At 38.0% G+C, this 8,939-nt stretch overlaps 1 pseudogene across 1 annotated transcript; it reads left to right on the forward strand.

Annotated features, from left to right (window-relative positions):
• Positions 1-2,106: 2,106 nt before the first annotated feature.
• LOC128581597 (serine/threonine-protein kinase RIO2-like) lies at positions 2,107-3,743 on the forward strand (annotated as a pseudogene). Its single transcript, XR_008378883.1, has one exon. The product of XR_008378883.1 is annotated as a serine/threonine-protein kinase RIO2-like (transcript).
• Positions 3,744-8,939: the final 5,196 nt, after the last annotated feature.

The raw sequence follows: 8,939 nt of genomic DNA on the forward strand, positions 1-8,939 counted from the left end.
TCTTTATTCCATAGAAATTTAGCACTTATTTATATCAATTCATCTATGATAAAATTGCTTTCCTTACAAAGTACATCATTTTGCTTATAGTCACAGTTGCTTTGAACTTATCAGTGACATTAAATGAGGACTTACTACGTGTGTATATATGCATATAAAAATTTAATATATATGCATTCACATTATATTTGTTGTTTGGTTTAAATAATGCTAATGCAGTGTATACATGAGAGTGCCAAATCCTAACCACTAGACCACCAGGGAACTTTGCAGCGCATATATGTGTGTGTGCATGTGTGCGCGCATACACTGAATATATAGTTTGGCTGTAATTGCACATGAACTTTATAGACACCCTGTATACTAAAACTGTGTATTTTTAAAACAATTTATTATCAAATATTTATTTAAACAAGTGAAATAAACATCTGTGATAATAAAGATTTTGAATTTGAATTAGAAAAATAGAAATTGATACATTAGGATAACTATTTGATAACTATTTTCACTTGTGGGTAATAATTTTAAAATGACAAATTTTGTGTCAAAATACACATACCATTCATGGGCTTAATTTCCATTGTTATGTATGGAAAAGAATTTAAACTTGAATTCCTTAACTAAAAGCCATATTTTGTTTTATATACTTCTTTATTTCATAATTGAAAACAGCTGGTTTTAAATTTCAAAATTCCTAATGCCAAATAATACTTAAAAAATAATTTTTCTATTACATGCAATCACATACTGATTTTATAGAAATTAAATTATATTTTATAGAAATATAAAATTCTTTTTTTGGAATTGAAAATTTCATTATGGAAATCAAATACATTGTGCAAGTGGGATAAAAATGTACATACTACATCCAGCCTTTCCTGTGCAGCTGTATTTTCAATCATGTCTATCACATAGGAAGTGTTAACCATGGGGAGAAAAAAACCTTATGGTGGTGATAATTTTGACTATAAAAGAGCACTGATAACGTCTGTTGATGTTTTCAGATATACAACTATTTCACCTTTAGTACAACAATGAACTTATTTTTCACTTATGCTCCCGTCAAAAACTACATATTTTTACAAACTGGTATTGGAATCTCAGCCAACACCTCTCTCCTCCTCTTCTGCATCCTCATACTTCCTCTGATCACAGGGTGAAACCCACGGACCTGACCACCTGTCACTTGGCCTTCGTTCATGTGTGAAGTTCTTCATCGTGCTATTATTGGGGTATCCAAAACTCTTTGGGTCATTGAACTTTCAGAATGACCTTAAATGTGAGGCAATTTTCTACCTGAACAGGGTGATCAAGGATCTCTCCATCTGCACCACCAGCCTCCTGAGCATGCTCCAGGCCATCACTGTCAGCCCCAGCACCTCCTGGTTGGCCAGATTTAAATGTAAATCCACAGATTACATCATCCATGTTTTATTCTTTCTGTGGGCCTGCACTTTGTCTTTTAATCATAGCATGATCTTCTACACCATAGCTACATAAAATTTGATCAGACAAATCTACTGAAGATTAACACTGCTCCCTTTCCCCCATGAATACCATCATCAGGGGACTTCTTTTTGCACTCTCATTATCCAGGTGTGTCTTCTTTGTAGGAATCATGCTACTCTCAAGTGCTGACATAGTGATCCTCCTGTTCAGGGAGCAGAGATGATCCCAGCACCTTCACAGCACTGGACTCTCCTCTGAAGCCTCCCCAGAGAAGAGGGCCACCCAGACCATCCTGCTGCTAGTGAGTTACTTTGTGGTCATGTAATGAGTGGATTTTATTATTCCATTCTCCTCAACCTTGTTTTGGGCATATGGCTCAGTCATCCAGAATGTCCAAAACAGGCCACAGTTGATCCTTTGGTGCTACTCAGTTCAAACAAAAGAATAATGTTCTCCAAAATATACAAATAAGTGGCATAAAATAAAAATAATTCTCTGAAGAGTAGGTTTTTCTCTCCTCAGTTACCATTTTTAAGTAGAAGATAATTTGTTTGATTTAATTACCATGTATAAAAATTATACTCTTATTATATATCAATTATTTGGAAAATGATGCTGTTTAAAAACTTCGTGATTGGACTTCCATCCGCTGCCGCCATGGGGAAGGTGAATGTGGCCAAGTTGCGCTACCTGAGCCGGGATGACTTCAGGGTTCGGATGGTGGTTGAAAAGGGCATGAAGAACCAAGAGATAGTTCCCTGCAGTTTGATCACCTCTATAGCCAGCCTTAAACATGGTGGCTGTAATAAAGTTTTAAGAGAATTAGTGAAACATAAACTCATAGCTTGGGAGCGTACCAAGACTGTCCAGGGCTATCAGTTGACAAAGGCAGGCTATGATTACCTGGCTTTGAAAACACTTTCTTCCAGACAAGTAGTTGAGTCTGTTGGAAACCAGATGGGTGTTGGCAAAGAATCAGATATTTACATTGTTGCAAATGAAGAAGGACGGCAATTTGCATTAGAGCTTCACAGACTAAGAAGAACCTCCTTTTGAAATCTGAAAAACAAGCGTGATTACCATAAACACAGGCATGATGTGTCTTGGCTTTATTGATCTCCTCTCTCTGCCATTAAGGAATTTGCCTCTATGAAGGTATCATATGAGAAAAAATTTCCAGTTCCAAAGCCAGTAGATTACAATCGCCATGCAGTGGTCATGAAGAGATCATAAATGGTTATCCTCTATGTCAGATACATCATGTTGAAGATCCTGCCTCAGTATATGATGAAGCTATGGAACTAATTGTAAGACTTGGGAATCATGGGCTGATTCATGGAGATTTCAATGAATTCAATCTCATTTTGGGTGAAAATGATCGTATCACCATGGTTGATTTTCCATAGATGGTCTCAATGATATTTTGACAGAGATGTCAAGTGCATTAGAGATTTCTTCATGAAGCATTTTGACTATGAAAGGGAGCTTTATCCAACCTTTAGTTATATTAGGAGGGAAGGCTCTCTAGACGTGTAGGATTCTGCCAGTGGCTACACAAAGGAGCTGCAGGCTGGTGACGACCTGATGCAGTCAGTGGGCCCAGATGAGAGGGACACTGAGACAGAAGAGGGACCTCAGCGTTTGTTTTCTGATGGATAAGTGTCAGAAAAATCAGAGGTTTGTACATCTGAGGATGAAAGTGAACAGAACTGTGTGGAACAGTCAGGTGGCTACAGATCATTCGAAGACCTGGAACAGATCAGGGAGGACAGTTCATCAGAGCAGAGTGCTGATGCACACCACTTTGAAATGACTTACGTCAGCCAGGCTTTAGAGAAAATGAAAGGGCAGGTTGTTGACAAAAATTCCATACCTGAATTTTCTGAGTAGAAAAACAGAAATGAAAATTACCTGAGACAAGGTGGTCAGACACATCAAGGAGAAGCCTCTGATGGCTCTGAGGAGTGTGTGGATGAATGCTATCATCTAACTGCCTTGTGTCACTGAGTAAAGAATCCAGGCCTCTCAGAGATGAGAAAAATATGGGAGACATTAATTGGTGTAGAACAAGAACTCTGAGTATTACTTCTTCTATGGGCAGTGTTGTGAGCTGTTCAACAATTCCTCCAGAACTCGTGAAACAGAAGGTGAAACATCAGTAGACAAAACAGCAAAAATCAGCAGTCAGACGGCGATTACAGAAAGGAGAAGCAAATGTGTTTACCAAGCAATGAAAGGCAAACATGCATAATATTAAATCAAGTTTGGAAGCAGCTAGCTTTAGGAGAGAATAATATATATATTTTATATATGTTTAAAGTTACTCTAATCCCCTTTTAAGCCACTTTTAGTCTTCTTTTGCATCAAGGCCAATATATAAATAGATGAATAAACACTATTTTATTTATAAAAATTAAAAAAAAAACACTTCATGATTTTTAAAGTCCAATGTCCACCGTGATTTGATGTCCCATATGTTTTAGGAATTTGTTGTCTTGCTTTCCACCAGATGGTGCCGAAAGCAAAGAAGGACGCTCCTGTCCCTCCCCTTTGGAAGAAGCCAAAGCAAAGGTATCTGAGACCAAGAAGACAGTGCTAAAAGGCATCCACAGTCATAATAATAATAATAATAATAATAAAATAAAATAAACACAATCTGGGCAATGTGAGTCTGGAAAGATAGGACTCCAGGCATCTCTGGCTGGTGGGATCTGCCTATCATCACCCCTGTGAGGATACAGGGAGTCAGCGAGAGACTTCTGGACCCCACGAGGAGGACTAAAACGTGGAAAAATGACAAGTGGTCACGTGTGTTCAATCCGTCTAAACCTGCCTGCAACTGTAAGTTCAGTAGCAGCGAGACTGCAAACCAGAAAGGCCTTACCTGTGAACTGTTTTGATGTCTTTGGACTTGGCACTCAGTTGAACTGCCTTGGGGAAAGCCTGAGCAGGAGTGTAGAGAAATTTGGCCATTGTCTAGGTCCCCAGTCTGAGCTGCTGAGCCAGCCGGAGCTAATAGTGTTTGGCTGTGGGTCACAGGGAGCCATTGTGAGCAATCTGCCCAGGCAATCTCTGCCCTCAGGGTCGCAGAGCTAGAATTGGGTGGGAGCTGGTAACCCAGTGACCAAGTAGCCTAAGGGTGGGGTCTGAGCCACCTTGCAGCCCTAACCCTCAGGGGCAGAGTGAGACAGGATTTGGCACACTGGGTAAGTGGATAGTCACTTCAGCAGTGATTCCAGCGACAAGCACTTTGCTGGGAAAGCTTTTGCTCAGCAAGTTAACAAGTTCAAAGTGCCTTTTAAGTGGTCTGAAGAGAGATTTAGGGTGTCTACCTGCTGGGGTTTGAGAAATCAGCAGCTTCCAGTCGTATCAGAACTGTAATTAACATCTCATACCCCAGAAGACCACGTGTTGCCCAGACAATATTCAATAACATATACATACTGCTTTGTTTTTGGTTGTGTTTTTTTTGTTTTGTTTTGGTTTGGTTGTTTTTTTTTTTTTTTGTTTATTTTGATGTTGTTGATGTTGTTTTTTTTTTATTTTTCAACCTTTTCCATACGGATATTTTTCTTTCTCAATTTTCTAGTTTAATTATAATTTCCCATTGCTGCCTTTTTCAATAACTAGAACTTCATTTTTGCTAGTGTTTCTACTGCTATTATTTGGTTTTTCACCCAATTTCATCCCCTAAAGTTTTCTGTTTGCTTATTTTGTTTTGATTTATAGCATTTTTGTCTTTCCTCTCTACTTGGTGGAGGTGGGGTACTGTGTCTGATCAGGTTAGCAAAGAGCTGCTGACCTCAAGGGAACAACCCAACTGGGCACCCCCAGAAGGTGGTTTTTTTTTAAGGTTGTATCAAAGTACCCTACTGTACACCTATATTGCTCTGTCTCCCTCTTTCTGTGCCTCTCTTCTTTTTGTCAATATTCCTTTTACCCACGCCCTTTCCTTTCTCTATTTTTCTTATCACTTAGTCCTCCTTTCTTTCATCCCTTTTTGGCTCTTCAACCTTCTCACCCTTCTGTTCCTGTAACCCTTAGTCCACAGGCATGAGAACTTAAAGAGCAAGAGGAAGTGAAAGGAAAATTAGGGCAAGGAAACAGATAAAAGAAATCACTCATGAGGAAGAATCAGCAGAAAACTCCAGGCAAAATGAAGAACTAGTTCAGAACAACCATGCCAAGGGACCATGAGGTAGCTACTGCAGATGATTCCACCTATAAAGAAATGTTAGGAATGACAGAAAGGGAATTTAGAATACACATGTTGAAAACAATGAAAGAAATGATGGAAATAATGAAGGAAACTGCTAATAAAGTGGAAAATAACCAAAAGGAAATCCAAAAACAGAATCAAATAAGATATAAACTATATGAAGAATATAAAAAGGATATAGCAGAGCTGAAGGAACTGAAACAGTCAATTAGGGAACTTAAAGATGCAATGGAAAGTATCAGCAACAGGTTAGACCATACAGAAAAAAGAATTCCAGAGGTAGAAGATAAAATTCTTGAGATAACGCAGATAGTAAAAGAGGCAGAAAAGAAGAGAGAGAAAGCAGAACGTTCACTGTCAGAATTATGGGACTTTATGAAGCGTTCCAACATACGAGTTATAGGAATTCCAGAAGGGGAAGAAGAATGCCCCAGAGGAATGGAAGCCATACTAGAGAATATTATAAAAGAAAATTTCCCAAACATCACCAAAGATTCTCACACACTGCTTTCAGAGGGATATCGGACCCCAGGTCCCCTCAACTCTAACCGAGCTTCTCCAAGACACATTGTGATGAACCTGTCCAAAGTCAAGACAAAAGAAAAGATTCTTCAAGCTGCCAGGAGTAAGCGCAAGTTGACCTACAGGGGCAAATCCATCAGAGTGACCGCAGACTTCTCTAATGAAACTTTACAAGGAAGAAGGCAATAATCATCTACCTTTAATCTACTTAAACAGAACAATATCCAGCCCAGAATTCTATACCCTCCTAAGCTAAGCTTCAAAATTGATGGAGAAATCAAATCATTTACGGATATACAAACATTGGGGAAATTCGCCACACGACGAGCTCCAAAGGAAATACTTCAACCTGTTCTGCACACTGACCACCACAATGGATCAGCAGCAAAGTAAGAACTCAGAAATTAAAGGACAGAACCTAACCTCCACACTGATACAAAAGATAAAACTAAGCAATGGACTCTCACCAAATAAGACGAATAGAATACTACCACACTTATCAATTATCTCAATAAATGTTAATGGCTTGAATTCCCCACTGAAGAGACATAGATTGGCTAACTGAATTAAAACACACAAGCCATCCATTTGCTGTCTGCAAGAAACACAACTGGCTTCAAAAGACAAATTAAAACTCCGAGTCAAGGGTTGGAAAGTAATTTCTCAGGCAAATGGAATTCAGAAGAAAAGAGGAGTTGCAATCTTATTTTCAGATTCATGTGGATTTAAAGCAACTAAACTCAAAAAAGACAAAGATGGTCACTTTATATTGGTCAAGGGAAAAATACAACAAGAAGACATTTCAATTCTAAATATTTATGCACCCAATTTAAATGCTCCCAGATTCTTGAAACAGACCTTACTCAGTCTGAGCAATATGATATCTGATAATACCATAATAACAGGGGATTTTAACACTCCTCTTACAGAGCTGGACAGATCCTCTAAACAGAAATTAAACAAAGATATAAGAGATTTAAATGAGACCCTAGAACAACTGTGCTTGATAGATGCACATAGAACACTCCACTCCAAAGATAAAGAATATACATTCTTCTCATCACTCCATGGAACATTCTCCAAAATTGATCATATCCTGGGACACAAAACAAATATCAACAGAATCAAAAGAATTGAAATTTTACCTTGTATCTTTTCAGACCATAAGGCACTAAAGGTGGAACTCAACTCTAACAAAAATGCTTGACCCCACCCAAAGGCATGGAATTTAAACAATATTCTGTTGAATAACAGATGAGTACAGGAAGAAATAAAACAGGAAATCATTAACTTCCTTGAGCAAACAACAATGAAGACACAAGCTAATAAAAGCTGTGGGATACTGCAAAAGCAGTTTTGAGATGAAAATTCATAGCTTTAGATGCCTACATTCGAAAAAGAGAAAGAGAGCATATCAACAATCTCATAAGAGATCTTTTGGAATTAGAAAAAGAACAATCTAAGCCTAAACTCAATAGAAGAAAAGAAATATCCAAAATCAAATCAGAGATCAATGAATTTGAAAACCAAAGAATCATTCAGAAAATTAATGAAACAAGGAGTTGGATTTTTGAAAAAATAAATGAAATAGATAAACCATTGGCCAGACTAACGAGGAATATTAAAGTAAAATCTCTAGTAACCTCAATCAGAACTGATAAAGGGTAAATAACGACTGATCCCACAGAGATACAAGATATCCTCTCTGAATACTACCAGAAACTCTGTGCCCAGAAATTTGACAATGTGAAAGAAATGGATCAATATTTGGAATCACACCCTCTCCCTAGACTCAGGTAGGAAGAAATAGAGCTCCTGAGAAGACCAATTTCAAGCACTGAGATCAAAGAAACAATAAAAAATCTTCCAACCAAAAAATGCCCTGGTCCAGATGGCTTCACTCCAGAATTCTATCAAACCTTCAAGGAAGAGCTTATTCCTGTACTGCAGAAATTATTCCAAAAAATTGAGGAAGAAGGAATCTTCCCCCACACATTCTATGAAGCAAACATCACCCTGATACCAAAACCAGGGAAAGACCCAAACAAAAAGGAGAATTTCAGACCAATCTCACTCATGAATATAGATGGAAAAATTCTCAACAAAATCCTAGCCAATAGATTACAGCTTATCATCAAAAAGTCATTCATCATGATCAACTAGGCTTTATCCCAGGGATGCAAGGCTGGTTTAACATACGCAAGTCCATAAACGTTATCCACCATATTAACAGAGGCAAAAATAAAGATCACATGATCCTCTCAATAGATGCAGAAAAAGCATTTGATAAAATCCAGCATCCTTTTCTAATTAGAACACTGAAGAGGATACGCATAGGTGGCACATTTCTAAAACTGATTGAAGCTATCTATGACAAATCCATAGCCAATATTTTACAGAATGGAGTAAAACTGAAAGCTTTTCCTCTTAGAACTGGAACCAGACAAGGTTGTCCTCAGTCACCTTTACTATTCAACGTAGTGCTGGAAGTTCTAGCCAATACAATTAGGCAAGACAAGGAAATAAAGGCAATCCAAATGGGAGCAGAGGAGGTCAAACTCTCCCTCTTTGCTGATGACATTATCTTATACTTAGAGAACCGCAAAGACTCAACCACAAGACTCCTAGAAATCATCAAAAAATACAGTAATGTTTCAGGACATAAAATCAATGTCCACATGTCAGTAGCCTTTGTATACACCAATAAAAGTCAAGATGAGAAGCTAATTAAGGACACAACTCCCTTCAC

Source organism: Nycticebus coucang, chromosome 3 (assembly GCF_027406575.1).
Source record: "Nycticebus coucang isolate mNycCou1 chromosome 3, mNycCou1.pri, whole genome shotgun sequence".
NCBI lineage: Eukaryota > Metazoa > Chordata > Mammalia > Primates > Lorisidae > Nycticebus > Nycticebus coucang.